This window comes from Cnephaeus nilssonii (assembly GCF_951640355.1).
Source record: "Cnephaeus nilssonii genome assembly, chromosome: 1".
In the NCBI taxonomy this organism is placed as follows: Eukaryota; Metazoa; Chordata; class Mammalia; order Chiroptera; family Vespertilionidae; genus Cnephaeus; species Cnephaeus nilssonii.
In genome coordinates, this window is record NC_137072.1 from 27,192,326 (window position 1) to 27,209,230 (window position 16,905).

Here is a 16,905-nt window from a genome sequence, read left to right on the forward strand (position 1 = left end):
AATGCTTGCTTCATTGTTGTGGTGACGAGGCAAGCGTTCCGCGCCCGGCCACAAATGGGCCTCTGGGCCGCAGAGAGCCTCTGGGCAGTGGGCACAGAGCAACCAGGCCCCACAGAGAGCTACTGGTGCATGGATTTGTGCGCAGGACTACTAGTAAAAACATAATAGGGTGACAATATCACCTACCCCCACTGTACACTCACAAACCCTTCTTGCCCTGCAGTGAGCAAGATGTTTCCAGGTAATAATTTGAGAAAATTTGCAGGATTCACCCTGTTTATTTTCTTAAAGTTCAATAGATTTACACTCCTTTTTTTCCAATGTCTGAAAATAATTATTTTATATATCTTTGTTTGCCTTTAGATTTTGTCTTTGCATAAGGAGAGAGGGTTAATAGAGTTCATTGCTTTGTTGTGGCTAGAAAGGGAAACTAGTGTTTTATTTTTACTCTGATTATTTTTTAATTATTTTATTAGGAAACCATTCAGTAATTTTAGTTGGAAACTTTCTCCCAGGTATATTAAAATATTTTATGGGGTTTTCCTGTACAAGCATTTTATACACTAGGGTTTTATCATTCAGTCAGGATCAAGAGGACACATGAATTCCCTCTGAGCTTGAACCATCAAGTCTAAATATACTTGACTCTAGAAAATATCTAAGAGTATAAGAGTTTAGTTTTTTGTCCACTTCAGAATTGTTGTTTAGGTAAATAATATTTTTATGTTCTAAGCTGGTTCATCATATTCAGGAACAATTATATTCTGTGTTTTCAAGTTTCCCATTGCTCATATGTGCCAGGCTCTGATATAATTAACTATGTTTATAAAAATTTGCATCTGATCATCGTTTGTAGATCTTTGTGCAGAGAATTCCCAATTTCACAAGCTTCACTTTAAAGTTTAAAATATGGGTATTTTGGTTGTCTTAACTAGAAATAGAAGTTTTTAAATAATACTACAACACAATTAGAATAAGTGATGATTACCCATAGGTTTTGTTTTAAATTACATATTCCTTTTATGAAAATTATTTCTAATTTGCTGACAGCCTATTTCAAGCATTAAATAAACTATTTACTCTTCAATGTATTTCTCTTATGTGTTTTTATTATTATTATTATTATTATTATTATTATTATTATTATTGTAAAATACGTGGAAAGAAAACAGCTGCATTTTCCAGCTGTGACAAAGTCAACAAATGAGACAAGGAACATCAGTAATAAATAAGACAATTTATGTCCTACAAAAATGACTATCTCTACTCAAAATCAAAGCCGTAGCCAGTGGTAGAGCCCAGCAGCTGGCATGGCTAAAGTGAGTACTTACTGGGAAATCAGGTTGTCACTCTATCAGCTACATTACTGACAAGGAGACACTAAGATTCCTGTGAAATATTTAAAAGCTTTCCTTTTGAGTTCACTGCTTGGAAATGATCTCATTTCACTTGGTCACAGATATCAGCTGAGTGACAGAATGCATTTCATTGCTGCTACTGCAAAGCAGTGAGCTTTTACTTCCCAGTGTAGGCAGAGTCCGGGGTGTTCTTTAGTGAGAAATAGGAAGAAGTGTATGAAATACATAAGATGGTTGAAAAACTAAAATTTGTATTAAATTTCCAAAGACTACTATGTTTCTAGAATGGCTAGGGGTTGTGGGAATAGAGCATGTTCCAATATGATGTCAGGTAATTCATCATTTTACATACACACACTTGCCCTGCTTATCAGCTATCACAAGTTAGACTACTATAATGAAATTAAAATGTCCCAAAGTGTTTTCAGAACTAATTGTGTCTTCTGGTAACCACTAAATCTATGAGGATCTATGGTTAGTTAAACTGAGTTTCCTATGTCATAGGTAACTAGAGAAACAACACAACTACCCAAAAGCTATGATCAAATCACAACCAGGAATCATATTCTTACACTAATATTTGGATATTAGTGATCTAGGCATCATCTATACATGGAGCCACATATGTGACTTGAATTTACATACAACAAAGTAAGAGTATTATGTTCACTTTTATTGAAATACTTAAGCTTATATCTGTACAGCACATTACAGGTTACATTATATATTTGTACATATTAACATATTTAAAAACTATGTAAGATATGGGGAGAATGATTGCCTCATTGGAGATAGGACCACTAATTTCAGAAGGGTAATAGGCTAATGTTACATGTGCAATCATGTGCAATCTTTGTGTTTGCTACATTTTAAAAAGGTAAGGTCCACAGAAACTGTCAATGTCCTTATTATATTATAAATATACCAAGTTTGGGGAATAAATGATAGAACTAAAACAAGGGCTTATAATAGAGACTTAGTGGAGAAAGGAATTTCCTGAGGAAATTGTATGATGTATAATATTACAAGAGATTGAATAATCTTTCTTCTGTTAAACCAAACACAAAGGAGATTTTGAAAATGATAAAGCAATGCCACTATTCTATTTTTTTTTTTTTTTTGCCTTGGATAATAAAATTTATTTTTATAGTTCTGGAAAATCACTGAAGTCTCAAGGCCTTCAAGGCCCTCCAAGGTTTTTTACTACATTAATAGTGTGTTGAAAGTAAATTCTAATAAGAAAATTGGCTTTTAACAACATACTACAACAAACCTGCACAGTGTTGATACCTGCTAGTTCAGTACATTTTATCCCTCCTAATAACTGATTTATTTAAAAACTCATACCCAAGTCCAGCTGTGTAGAGGATTTAATTTTTGTTAGCATTTTGTAAAATGATGGGAGTTACTTCTGGCAGAAATCTATTTCCTCATAATGGTTACACTGGGTCTTTTGTGATTGGAAACAATAGTAGCCTTCATTACATGATCTTTAGGTATTTCTATTTTGTTTGCCATGTAATCTATAGAATTAACTTTTATGCACTTGTGTACTTAGTAGTTCATTATTTAAGTAACCTCATTCATACAAAGCATCGCCCAGGGCTCACACCAGAGGGCGGAGGCCTCGCCCCGCCCCCTCCGCCTAGTCCTAGCCCCGCCCCCTCCTCCTAGTCCTAGCCCCGCCCCCTCCACCGTGGCCCCGCCCTCCGCCCTGGCCCGCCCTTCTGGGGCGGGTTGAGTCCGTTACTCTCTGGGCTGGAGGTTGGGGCTGGGACCCTGCTTTCAGTACCCAGGGCACCAGTCCATCCTGTGCAGCGGCCTGCTGCTGTCCGTCTCCTGGCCTCCCCGCCCGGGGCTGCAGGGCCACAGCGAGCCCGCCTCCCGCGGCCCCCGCACCCCAGAGCAGGTAACGGGGCGCCTGGGCTGCAGTGCGAGGGGAGCACCCCGCGCGGTGCGGGCGGTGGGATCTGCTCCCCCAGATGCTCGGGCGCCTGCGGGGAGTCACCGGAGCCACCCGCCCGCCTCCTCGAGGCGCCTTCCAGGTGACGCCCGCGGAGCGGCAGCGGGGTTACCTGGCGGGGAGGTGGGGCGGGGCCGGGCGGGGGCCTCAGCGGCTGCAGCGGGCACCTCTTGGGGACCTCGCAGGGCCCCGGGCGAGGCGGCTGGGCCCAAGGGAGGCTGCAGGGCGGGGGGGGGGGGGGGGGGGGGGGGAGGTGCAGGTGGAGGGAAAACCTTGGAGTTGAGTCCGAGTCACTGATAGTGGCTTTAAGCTACTCACGTTTTAAAAAACGCCTTTTTTAAATTGAGAAAGGTGTCTCTTCTGGGGAAGTGGTAATCACACATTTTCGGGATACAGGCGCTTTGCAGTGAGAATTACACATTAGCATTGCTTCCTTTAAAATTAAAAGCAGCCTGTAACTGAGGTTGATTGAGGGCTTTTCCTCAAATGACAAGTTGATGAAAGCAGGTGACTCACCTTTGTCTGCCCTGAAGTGGGGGGCAATGGTGGGGGGGTGTTGTGGGAGGTGGGGTGGGTGCTGAAGGAAGGAATGCCTATGCAGGTGTGTGAGGGTTGTGGGGTGGGACCTGTTTCTGTCATTCTCTTGGGTGAGAGTAAAATGACTCTTGTTTCTTTTTCTAATTTTATACACAGCTTTCAAACTTGTTTTAAAAGGGGCCTCTTTGGAAACCATCTCTGGGTTTTAGGGATGCACCTGCTGCTCATGCAGTAACCCTTTGCAGACAAGTCCTAGGCAATTAATTATGATTTGATTCACTTATAAAGAAGCACTTTGAATAGCTGTTACCTTTTCTTTGACGTGTTTAACGTAACCTTTTTCATTCACCCTTTGTTCACCAGAGAAATGGTGCAGGTCACCAAGTGTCAGCAGTAAAGGCACCGTGAGGACTGTGGGGCGGTGTCCCCCTTCCAGGTGCACTCTCTTCTACAAACCAGTATTTCCATTTAGGCCTTTTATTGTTTGTTTGTTTGTTTCTGTTGTCTTTTCATCTTTGTTGTTGAAAGTATTACATAGGTCCGCCTTTCCCCCCATTAACCTCTTCCAGCCCACTCCCATCCCCAGGCCCTCACCAACCCGTTGTCTGTGTCCATGGGTGATGCATATATGCATACAAGTTCATTGGTTGATCTCTTCCCACCTTCTTCCCCTGCCTTCCCTCAGAGGTTCAACAGTCTGCTCATGCTTCTAAGCTCAAAACATGGGATCACCTTTAGTTTCCTCCTATCCTCCAGTAGGCAGGTAGTATTTATCTTGCTCATTTTACAGGTACATACACTCAAGGCCCTAGAGACAAAAGTTCAGCCCCAGGTTACTGGACTCCTACTCGATTTTGTACCCATCCTGGACTTAATCCAGGACCCAGAGAGGTCCCCACCATCAAGCAAGCTTCTGCATACCCATTTGATCACATGTACATGAGTCAGAGATGGAGATGGTTATTTCAGAGTGAAGAAATATTGTCTGTTAGAAGATGGGTTTTCTTTTCCTCAGAGGTTGCTAAGAGTCTGACTGGTAGCAGAAAGTTATTTTTTAACACAGGCAAAACGAAACAAAAGTGCTAAGTGAAAATCTCTATTTCAAATTTTTCCTCTAAATTAAACTTTCTAGCACCCAAGGAAAATTCCCATAAAGAAACGTTATCCCTTTAATTTGTATGGAAAATGAGGCCTTTCGTCTGATGGTCACAGCTCTCTGGAGGGGTGGGCAATTGGAAGGAGATTTAGGCTGTTGACAAAGTACTTGCCTGTGTTCTTAACTTGGGATCTCTGCCCCTTCTGGACTTCCACTAGATGGTGCTCTGGGTGCTGCTTTTTGGAGATCTCAGTCAGACTTTTTCTCCTTATAGCATTTCACTGACAAAGGTGCAAATGTACCACAGCTGTTTCTGTTGTAATTTCGATTCAGAGAGAATTGCAATCAGTGATTTAAGTCTGTTTTATTCAGCGAGATTATTTGGGTAGAAGGAAACAACAGCTTAATGTAAAGTGAAGGAAATTATTAGTAATTTTAAAAATAACTTCTACTGCAAAGCTCTCTGGTTCTCCTTGTGGTCAGGAACCCAGACCAGAATGTGGATGTATTGGTCCTTATCAGGCAGGTAAATGTTTTGTGTGTGTTTTTCTTGAATGCTCACTTATATCTTCCTAATCTCTTAGGAGAGCGTGATTATCACCCTGCCTCAGCTATGAACCCTGCTGATGGGAGGAGCTATTCCTCAGGCTTGCTTGTTCCAAGGATAGCTTGGATAGAGAAGGGGGATGAGAAAACATAGCTGTTGCTTGGATAAAAAGCATTACCTGTTTTAGGTGTCGGAGTTGCAGTGTTAGTGGAGAATAAGGACTAGTTAGGATGATTGCAATTTGTGAGATGTTTTGCAGAAAGCACTGGACTTTTAAAAGGCCGGGGAAGAATGTAAATGGGAAGGTCTTAGGTGGCTGGTGTGTGTGTTTTTTGTGTTTTTTTTTTAATATATTTTATTGATTTTTTACAGAGAGGAAGAGAGAGGGATAGAGAGTTAGAAACATCGATGAGAGAGAAACATCGATCAGCTGCCTCTTGCACACCCCCCACTGGGGATGTGTCCGCAACCAAGGTACATGCCCCAGACCGGAATCGAACCTGGGACCCTTGAGTCCGCAGGCCGACGCTCTATCCACTGAGCCAAACCGGTTTCGGCAAGGCTGGTGTGTGTTTATTTCCGTTCCACTGACCTCTCTGTGGGGAGAAGAGCTTTGCTAAACCCTTTCTTGGAAACAGCTGTGATCCTCTGGGAATTTGCTGGTGATTGGGTAGAGGAATCTAAACAGGTGACGTTCCTTCTAGAAAAGTAGCTCTCACCAGTGCTGCCAGCCCTTGGGTGAGTGTGAGCATAGGAAGGTGGGTGGTTGTAAGGAGCCAAGCAGATTAAGACTTGCCTGAGTGTGGGCTTCCCAGTGCTCTCTGCACCCTTGACAACTTTAATCGAGTGAGTAAGCATTCTCACAAAAGCTTATAGCTGTCCTGGGTTCCAGACTTGGGCTAGTTACCTATTTAATCTTTGCCGGAAGCCAATTCTAGCATGTCAGCAGGGCTGAATCATCTGCAGATCCCAGAGAGGTGATTCAAAGAATTTGTTCTCTCTTCTTAAAAGAAATATTTTTGAACTAAACCGATTTAATATACTTGAAATCACATAAAGACATGTCAAATAAAAATTAATAACTAGATTTTACTTATATACATATATTTTAAATGTTATGAAGGTTTTGGCCTCTAAGAAGGGCAAAATAAAGTAACAAAATATTTCTTAAATACAGCCAAATTTTTCAGCAAAGGAATTTTAAAAGACAAAAATCCCTAACAGATTGCAGTTTAAATAGGATGGAGGTGGGGCAACATTTGTGCCTTGTGAATCAGATGTATAAGTTTACTAAATTTGCTTGCTTTGCTTTTTTAATAAAGATGCCTACTTAAATTACTTAATAAATTAGCTTTTTAAAATATAATCAAGGTCTCATATAAATTAAGTTATATGAGAAGCCAATATTTTTATAAGCAATTGAATCCTACTAAAGTCTTCTAAGAAAATAACTGAAACCTCCCATGATCCCTCTGTATATGCAAATAAGCCAAAGTGGGTACTCTTTAAAAATATAATTCTAAGCTTAATAAAAAGGAGAAAATTTGAAAATTTTGAAATCTCTTCCACTAATATTTACAGGGTAAATTAAGGATTGTTGTCAAGGCTAATCTGACAATAAATAGTAGTCACCATAACTGTAAGGGGAGTCATTTAATGTGACTACATGGCCTGGCAGTATTAGTAAACATCCAAAAAGCAACCGTGTTTGTTACATTTGTTGTTTGCTTTAAAAAAGAAAGATGGAAACTTTTAAGAGAAATTCTAAAAGCTATCTTTGAAGTTATTCTGGAAGGAAATAAAAAGATATTTCCTTCAAATATGTGGAAAATCATAATGGAAAGTCAATATATTAGGCCTCAAAAAGAAAAGTAAGTAGTTTGTATTTTTGCTTCCCTAAACAAAGTTTATATAAAGTTACTCAAAGACTAATAGCAAAAATTTAATTAATGTCATTTACTGCCCATAACCTAGGACCGTGGTCAGCAAACAGCGGCTCGTGAGCCACATGCGGCTCTTTGGCCCCTTGAGTGTGGCTCTTCCACAAAATACCATGGCCTGGATGAGTCTATTTTGAAGAAGTGGCATTAGAAGAAGTTTAAGTTTAAAAAATTGGGCTCTCAAAAGAAATTTCAATCATGTACTGTTGATATTTGGCTCTGTTGACTAATGAGTTTGCCGACCACTGACCTAGGACAAGTAAAGTTAAAAAATAAACCTTTTTTCAGATTGATTTAAATTGACTAATTGAAATATGTGAATATTTAAGAAAACTTAATTGTACTGGGCAGGAAACTGTTCCTGAAGTATTAACTAAATTTTTTACTGATGGTTCATCTGATGGCAAAAATTGCTTAACATGCAATGAATCCAAAGCAGTCATATTTCTGTGCAAAAATTAAATTTAAAAAATTATCAAGACTGCATTGTAAGATTTCCAAAAGCCTCCTAATAATATTTAAATCAAAAAAAGGGGGGATAGTGGAAAATATCCTATAAGTAAATTACATCAAGCCTTAATTGCTTTAAATTTTTACTTTGAAAATTAATTTTCACTTGTAATGCTGATAGTAAGACACCCATGAAAGAAAACACACATGTTGTCAAAATAAGCCAAAAGAAAATCGTTTGGGCAAAAATAAAAAGGATCCGAGTCTAATTTATAAAAAAGATTCCTTTATTAACCTTTGGTCAAGAATATGTTTATATATTTCCAGAAAACTCCTCCAAGCCCTTGTAGAATCCTGCAACAACGGATCCCAGAGAGGAACTGACCAGATTGCTCCAGCCACAAAATAGCAGTGGCCCCCAAGAACAGAGGAGAAACAGTCCAGAGATGAAGATGATAAAGACGCCTTGCCATACTAGCAGTCAGCAACTGTGCATCACTGCAGGTTGCCCAGGACCAAACTGAGAAGGTCAGACATGCATTGCCACCATTTGTCCACCATCCAGAGCTAGAATATCATTGCTGGTGTGTACACATAAAAAACTGTTGGGCATTGAAATTGGGACTCAAAGAACTGTTGGCTCAGAAAAAAATTTATTGCAGGCTGATTCCTTTAATGCCTGACAGCAATTTAAAGGGACATGATAGAACTCTATCCTTTCCATTGAATTTAAAAATTTTAAAACATACATTCTTGATAAATTTATAAAATCAAAAAGGGTAAGATGCCAGAAGCCAATTCCAGCATGTTACCAGGGCTGAATCATCTGGAGATGGCTGAGGGCATTTCCCCAAACCTGAAAAGGATGCATAAATTGATTGCTTGCTGCCAGATAGCTGAGGGCATCTTAATCTACATGTATTGCCTCCTCCTGGCCAAACACCTGAACAGCTGGAGGTAATTCTTCCAATCTGACAATGGATTCTGTGTACCAAACCCTGGCCTTTGATGTGTATATCTACCGTGCCTTAGGAAAATGTGTGTTAATAAAAAGCAAGGGGTCCTGAGATAAGGGAGAACTTAGTTCCTTTAGCTAAGTCTTCTCTGGTTTCCCATAATGCCTTCCCAAATTATGTTTTTTCTCTGGACTCTTATTTAATTTACACACAGCACTTATCCAGATTCCTGAACCCTTCTAGATGCTGGATCAAGACCACCGGCATTAAATCTTCAAGTTTGTTTTTAATTTAAATAATTAAGTGGAATACTGAACTTTGTAAAATGAGTTGAATATGCAAGTGACTAGCTTAAAAGAGTATTAGGCACATGGTAGGCTCTAGTCTGGTGGGTGTGTGAACATACTTACTACTGATTCTCTGGTCTTCCACCCCCTAGAAAAGGCCCCACTAGAAATAGGCAAACTTGAATATGCATAGCCCTCTACTGCTCCAGCCTGAGAACTTGTGTTAGGGAAGAAAGAAGACTATTGGTCTAAATATTGCTTTGAAAAGAGCAGGTGACATAGGATGGTATAAAGGACTAGTGTAGGTAAGAGACAGGGACAACTTTAGCACTTTTTGCTGTAGTATTTGTGGTAAAAGCATCTGGTTAGCTTTATCACAAAAACATGGTATTTGAAAGACAGTGCCTATATATGTCTACTGTTAGAGATTGGTCAGTGAGGAGGGCTATGAAAGAATTCACAACTAGAAGAAGAGATGTAGAGAAGTTTACTTTGCTTACCATTGTACTGCCAGTTAATACAAGGCAGGGAACAAAAAGTTGCTTCCACTTTTAAAGAGTAATGGCTTCTGTTGCTAGGTGACAAGGAAGAGAGGAGGATTTGGGGCTGAAGTTGAGCAGATAGATACCAAGGGCTGTCTGGAAGAGTTACAGTTTGCTTCCTTTTCAGGAGACTGTCCAGCAGATGTCCTAGGGCCATGGTTGGCAAACTGTGGCTCGTGAGCCACATGTGGCTCTTTGGCCCCTTGAGTGTGTCTCTTCCACAAAATACCACAGCCTGGGCGAGTCTATTTTGAAGAAGTAGCGTTAGAAGAAGTTTAAGTTTAAAAAATTTGGCTCTCAAAAGAAATTTCAATTGTTGTACTGTTGATATTTGGCTCTGTTGACTAATGAGTTTGCCGACCACTGTCCTAGGGAAATGTCTTTTCAGTATTTTCCCAAGCCTGTAAAACAGGCTTAGAGCAAAAGTTGTGAAGAGTTCAAAACAGGCTTGTTTGAAGTGGAGGGCGGGGGAGAAGGGGGAGGGAGGGAAGTTTCTGTTAACTAGGGACTCTTTGGTGAGAATTATCCCTGAGTTGTGAAAACAGTGAAGAGGAGGTGGATGCAAGAATGTAGCCTTGATGCTGACTGGTCTGACTTAGTGGTTGAGTGTCTACCTATGAACCAGGTCATAAGTCAATTCCCAGTCAGGGCACATGCCTGGGTTTCCAGCTCAATCCCCAGTATGGGGCCTGCAGGAAGTAACAGATCAATGATTCTCTGTTATCATTGACTAAGGGCCCCAGTGCACGAATTCATGCACCTTGAAAGGAACTGTGGGCCGGGAGGCTGCAGTGGGCATGGGGGCAGGTCTTGACCCATCCTTTGCATCCCCGCCTGGCCCCTCCTGCTGCTGCCCCTGGTCTCCTGTCTGCTGGCAGCCCCACTCCTGCAGCTGCTGCTTCCATGCACTGACAGCACTGGCCCTGCTCGCACCCACTGACGGCGCTGAGCAATCGGGACCAGCTGTTGGTGCAAGCGGGGCTGGCACTGGTAGTGGGTGCAAGCGGCGGCTCCAGCACTGGCAGCGGGTGCAAGTGGGGCTGTCACCAACAGCGGGTGCGAGAGGCAGCTGCTGGCCCAGATCACCCCTCAGGAGCAGGAGGAGGTGGAGAAGCCCTGAGGGGCGATCGGGGCCAGCAGCCACTGCTTGCACCCACTGATGGCTCTGGCCCCGTTTGCACCCAATGCTGGTGCTGGCCCCATTTGCTCCGCCCGTCAGTGGGTGCCCCAATTGCTCGGTGCTGTCAGCTGGTGTGAGGGGCAGGTGCAAGCGGCAGCTCCGGTGCTGGCAGCAGGTGTGAGCAGGGCTGGCACCAGCAGCAGGTGCAAGCACCGGATGGGACTGTGGCATGCAGGAGCAAAGAATTTTCAGTAACTACCATAGGCTCGCCCCGATGACAGCGACCGGAGCCCCGCCGTGGTCTGGCGCCCCCGCTCACCTGCTCCACCATCCTGCCATGGCCGATACACGCCATGTTCCATGCTCTGCTGCCTGCTGCCAACACCTGCCATGCTCCACGCATGCCCCCTGGTGGTCAGGGCACATCATAGTGACCAGTTGTTCAGTTGTTCTGCCATTCTGTCTATTTGCATATTAGGGTTTTATATATATAGGTGATTCTATCTCTTCCTCTCCCTTCCTCTCTGAAATCAATAAAAATATATGTTTTTTTAAAAAGAATGCAGTACTCAGTATAGTCCACACTTTATATAATAGGAGTTTTATTTTATTTTATTTTTTAAATATATTTTATTGATTTTTTACAGAGAGGAAGGGAGAAGGATAGAGAGTTAGAAACATTGATGAGAGAGAAACATTCATCAGCTGCCTCCTGTACACTCCCCAATGGGTATGTGCCCACAACCAAGGTACATGCCCTTGACTGGAATTGAACCTGGGACCTTGAGTCTGCAGGCCGACGCTCTAGCCACTGAGCCAAACCCGTTAGGGCAGGAGTTTTATTTTTTAATTAATTGTTTAACTTTTCTTAAATCCTCACCTGAATATATTTTTCCATTGACTTTTTAGAGTGAGTGGAAGGGAGATAGGAGGAGAGAGAGGTGACAGAGACTCATCCATTGGTTGCCTCCCACACCTGAGGCAGGGGATCCTGCAACTGAGGTACATGCCCTTGACTGAGAATTGAACCTACAACCACTCCATCCTCTGGGCAATGCTCTAACCACTGACCTAAACAGGCCAGGGCTATCACAGGAGTTTTAAATGTTTTTCCTGGGAGTTTAAAGGAAATAGCTAAAGTGATCTGCAGAACCTAGTATCACCTGTGCTATGGTGACCATGTACTAGTATTTGATGACCCTGAATGCAGTTCTTGTAGATATCTTTGCTCAGCATGCTGAATGCCTGGTTGATATCCTTTCTTTTCTTTTCTTTTCTTTTTTTAAATAATTATTGAATTTGAGACAGAGAGAGTAACACTGATTTGGTGTTCCACTTATTTATGCATTTATTGGTTGTTTCTTGCATGCGTCCTGACTGGAGGTTGAACCCCATTACCTTGGCTTATTAGGACGATGCTCCAACCAACCGAGCTTCCTGGCCAGGGCAATGCCTGGTTGATTTTCTTTCTGTCTGAGAGCCCACCTCTTGTTGGCAGTCCACTGAAAAGTTGCACTCTCTTCCCATTACTCCCTGTCACATTCACTCATTTTATATCTGTTGTAGAATCTATCACACTTTTATCTTTATTTGTTTACCTTTTACTGTTACCTTGGCTAGAATGTAAACTCTACAGGCAAGTATCTGATCTTGGCTACTGTGCTCCCAACACAGAACCTGGTGTAGAGGGATTAATACATACTGGTCCAATGAAGGAATGTATGAGGTGGGGAACAGCCTCCAGTGCTCCCCCCAAATCACCCTGGGGCAAGGTCCTACCCTACAATTGAGTGTCCATTGCTAAGCACCTGGGGCTTTCCATCCTGGTAACCTTGTGTACCTGGCCCATCGTCCTTGCTCTGCTCGCGTCTAACTGCCTACAACATACACCCCTCAAGGATCTTGGCTCTGAAATCTTTCAGAGAAAAGGGGTGTGTGGTCTCGTCTGTAGCTGCTTCCTACTGAAAGGGGGCAGCATTTTTCTTCAGAGCCAAGAGATCCTTGCTTTCTGACCTAGGGACCATGAGGCCTGGGCATGGAAGGAGGTTGTGCACTTGTCTAGAAGTGGTATCCCTGAGTACACATAGGGCTGGTAACCTGATGGAGACAAACTGTGTTAAAAATCTTAATATTATTGGGGCAAAAGCGAGGATAACAATAATTATGACTAATGGTCCAGTGGAAAGAAAAGCATTTTAGTACTCACTGATCCAAGTCAAAGGATGGGAGAAAATGAGACATTAGTTGGAGCATTGTAGCTAAATATTTAAGAAAACTACATAAATTCAGTATTTAGTTCAATTCCTAGGTTAAAAAAAAACACAAAACATTGAAACAATTGGAGTCTAATACAACTGTGTATTATAGCGTCCATTGAACATAAATTTCCCCCCTAAAATCACCCTCATTTTTATTAAAGAGCAAAATTAGGACCAATTTATTTACCGTATTAATTTAGTTTCAATTTGGCCTTGTTATTTGCCTTATTCTGTGTAGAATCAAAAGGTGGTTGCCCTAATTGGTTTGGCTCAGTGGATAGAGCATTCGCCTGCAGACTAAAGGGTCCCAGGTTCGATTCCGGCCAAGGGCACATGGTCAGTTTGCAGGCTCCATCCACAGTAGGGGGCGTGTGGACAGCAGCCGATCAATGATTCTCTTTCATCATTGATGTTTCTATCTCTCTCTCCCTTTCCCTTCCTTTCTAAAATTAATAAAAAAGATACAGTTTTTTTTAAAAGGTGGTTGATTTCTCTCTTATAGCTGGGTTTTTCTGAACATAAAATTAATTAACTTAGTTGGTCATTTACTGAGCACCATGTGCCAGTTTGTGTTGTCGGCTCAGGAAATGAAGCTAGAGCAAGACAGACACTCAACTTTGAAGCCCCAGTGTTGAGCAGAGGCAGGGTATTTATTTCTAAAGGGATATAGTAAAGCCAGCTAGCCAGGTAGGTGCCATTAAATATGTGATGGCCACACCCATCACTGAACTCACCAGAGAGAGAAAGGGCATTTTTCCTACTGACATTTACTTAAGAAACTTACTGAACACCTAAAAAAAGGGGGGGGGGGAGAAAGAAAAGAAACCCCTACTCCCTTCTTAGGACTTGTCTCAAAAATGCCCTGTGGTTTGGGACTGTAATCACAGTGGACCTTTTGATCTGACACTGACCTGTCCAATAAGCATTAATGCACTGATGGTATGGCAAACTAACACCCTTACTATTTTTTCAGAGCATCATATCAAACCAATTAACGGTCTCATCTCAATTGACTCCCTTGGCAGAAAGAAACCTAATGCTGTGAGAAGTGAGATGACTGGAGAATTCAGAAGGTGTGGAAAGAGACAGATGGCTGAGGCACTGGACAGTTGACTAAAATGTGAATATCAACACCATCGAATGCCCACTTCCTAAAAAATCCAGACTATAATGTCCTGAAGTTAGAAATGGGAGCTGTTCCACATCAAATCAGGTATAGTAATTCTTAGCATTTTGTTTACATATGCCTTTGAGAATATGATGATAATGATAAACTCAGCCCAGGACAAGTGTACCTGTTACTCACACACAAAATCCTGTTCTTTAAGAACCACGAGTTATCATACTCAAGCTGGAACCCTATGAGCCACAATGCACATACACTGTGTAATCCTGATCACTTGACTGCCAGAGTGCTTCTTCTATTTGATCTAGTTTCATTCTATAGCTTAAGCCTCTATCCAGCGTTCTGTCCTGTTTGCTTTAGAAAAGATTACTACAGACCTGCTTGTATAAATTTTTCATATACACTTGCAAAGGGCTATGAAATTTAGATTATTCCTGAAGTTGAAACGTTTCTACTCTTTCCTTACAGAGTGCTAGTTACTTTCCAATACCCAGTTCTCCCTTCTGTGTTAGTTACTCAGCAATAAGATTACATTTTTTGAGCCTCTCTTATAGCTACATATGGTCATATGACTAGTCTTTAAGCCAGTAATGTGTAAGCACTGTGCTATTAGGGTATTCTGAAACAAAATCTACCTTATCTTACTTTGCCCTGCTGTCTAGAATGAAGGCAAAAGAGCTGGAGATCAATAGCCATCATGAGCCATGAGTTTGAGATGTGATGGGAAATACTGCATGTTGACCCTTCTAATAGAAATAATTTTCATGAAAATAGATACCTTGTTTATCTTAGTCTAAGCAACATCCCAAGCACTTAAAACCTCTGTGGCATGTGGGAAGGGCTCAGGTATTGCATGGGTATTGAATGAATGAATGAGTTTTCACCAGACCATGTAAAACACTGATCATAAAGTCCTCCCAGGAGACATTCTGTCCTCAGTAGCAAATGCAAGTTTTCTGTTTCTCTCACAAAATCAAACTCTTCCATAATTCAAATCATATTACTCCTATTTAGTTTTCCTTTGCTCTCCTAGACTTAATACTGTTATAGGAGATATTCTTTTCTTAACTGCTCTCCAATGTTCTCTTCAAACAAAGTATGTTAAAATCCATTTTCCTAATAATTCTTTCCATCATTTTTTTTGCTTAGCAAGTTTAAAATTCTTTAATATTTAAGGTCATGCATTTCTATTTGTGTGTGTATCTGTTAAGTGCAGGCACTATTTTGCAACACAATCTTCAGTGTTGTCTCAAGCCTACAAGAGTCATCCAAAAGGGTATCTACTGACATTCCTAGGACTTTAGACAATAATATTATTAGGATGGAATGCAGTCACCAGGTTCTGAGGCTTTAACTAGATGTTATTTACAGAAACTGAAGTTCAACAAATGTTTTCCCATCACACTGTGGTCTCCACATTTTAATATATTGCTCATTCTTGTCACCAAACCTTACTTATATCTTTTAAGCTGTTGAATATTCATAATCTCTGCTTCCCTGATTTTTGAGGTGACCTTTCCCTCCTGCTATCCTTTTGATAAAGGGAACACTGTATCTCGTCATTTTTGGTGGGGCACCTATTTGATTAAAGGGTTTATAAATGTTCGCACTTTTTGCAATTACTGTACATGTCATTTTCTTAACTTTTTTTTCTCTCCTCCAACAGTTGTTGCTACTTCTTTTAATTATTTGGTAGAAATAATTAGCCTCCTCTTCTACATTTCTGACCTACATATTTGTAGTAGGTTTTTGTTAAAATGTCTTTTCAATCTACCTGCTTTTGAAGAAAGATATTATTCAGTTTTCTTAGGTATTTTGAGCTTTTCTGAAGTGGGTATTTCTTTACACAGTATCGTCTCCTTCCCAGAGTAGCTTTCCATATGGAAGCCTATTAAAATCCTATATAATAAAAGCCTAATATGCAAATTGACCAAACAGCGGAACGACTGGTGGAATCATTGGTTGCTATGACGCACACTGACCACCAGGGGGAAGACGCTTAAGCAGGAGCTGCCCCCAGCCTGCAGGCCAGCCAAGGCAGGTGCCAGCAGGGGTCCCAATCGCCCCTCCCCCCAGGTTGCCCCGCAGAGGGTGGTGACTGGTGGCGGTGGGGCGGGGGGCAGCGGGCGAGTGGGCTGCGGTGAAGGGTGGAGCTGGCAAGCACGCAGCACCAGGCTAGCCAAGGCAGGTGCCAGCAGGCCCCTCCCCCCCATAACCCCTCCAGTCACCCCACAGATGGTCCTGATCACCGACCAGACCTAGGGACCCTACCCATGCCCGAATTTTGTGCATCAGGCCTCTAGTAAAGAATAATTGAGGTTTCCAGATGAGCTCTTCCTAAGTCTCTCCTCCACCAGGAATGTCTCTATGAGCACACAGGTTCCTCTCCCTCCTTGCTTTTCTATCTTTCCAAAGCAAATCTATCCCTGCTCTGGAGTGCATCCACTGCTGCTTCTTTGGGGGGTCTTGCTCCATTCAGTCTCCCTTCTCTAACTTCACACTTTTTCTTTTTCCTTTGGCTCTTCCCCTTTAACATAAATATATTCATATTTTTTTCATCTTAAAATAAAAAAACCCTAAAGCTGTATTTCCTTCTAACTACGACCACATCTCTCTTCTCAGCCAAATGTTTGGGAAGGGAAGCCCTAGGATGCTTTCCTCACTTTCTCTCTTCCTATTCACTCCTCACCCAGTTGCCGTCGCCAAGGGCATTTGTAGGTTTCCT

At 41.8% G+C, this 16,905-nt stretch overlaps 1 protein-coding gene across 1 annotated transcript in view; it reads left to right on the top strand.

Annotated features, from left to right (window-relative positions):
- Positions 1-3,088: 3,088 nt before the first annotated feature.
- The window catches only part of LOC307105243 (cyclin-Y-like protein 1), a 123,248-nt gene continuing 109,431 nt past the window's right edge, over positions 3,089-16,905 (top strand). The window contains exon 1 of the mRNA XM_079780891.1: positions 3,089-3,267. The gene's annotated coding sequence lies outside the window, so the exon portion shown is untranslated. The remainder of the gene's footprint in view (positions 3,268-16,905) is intronic.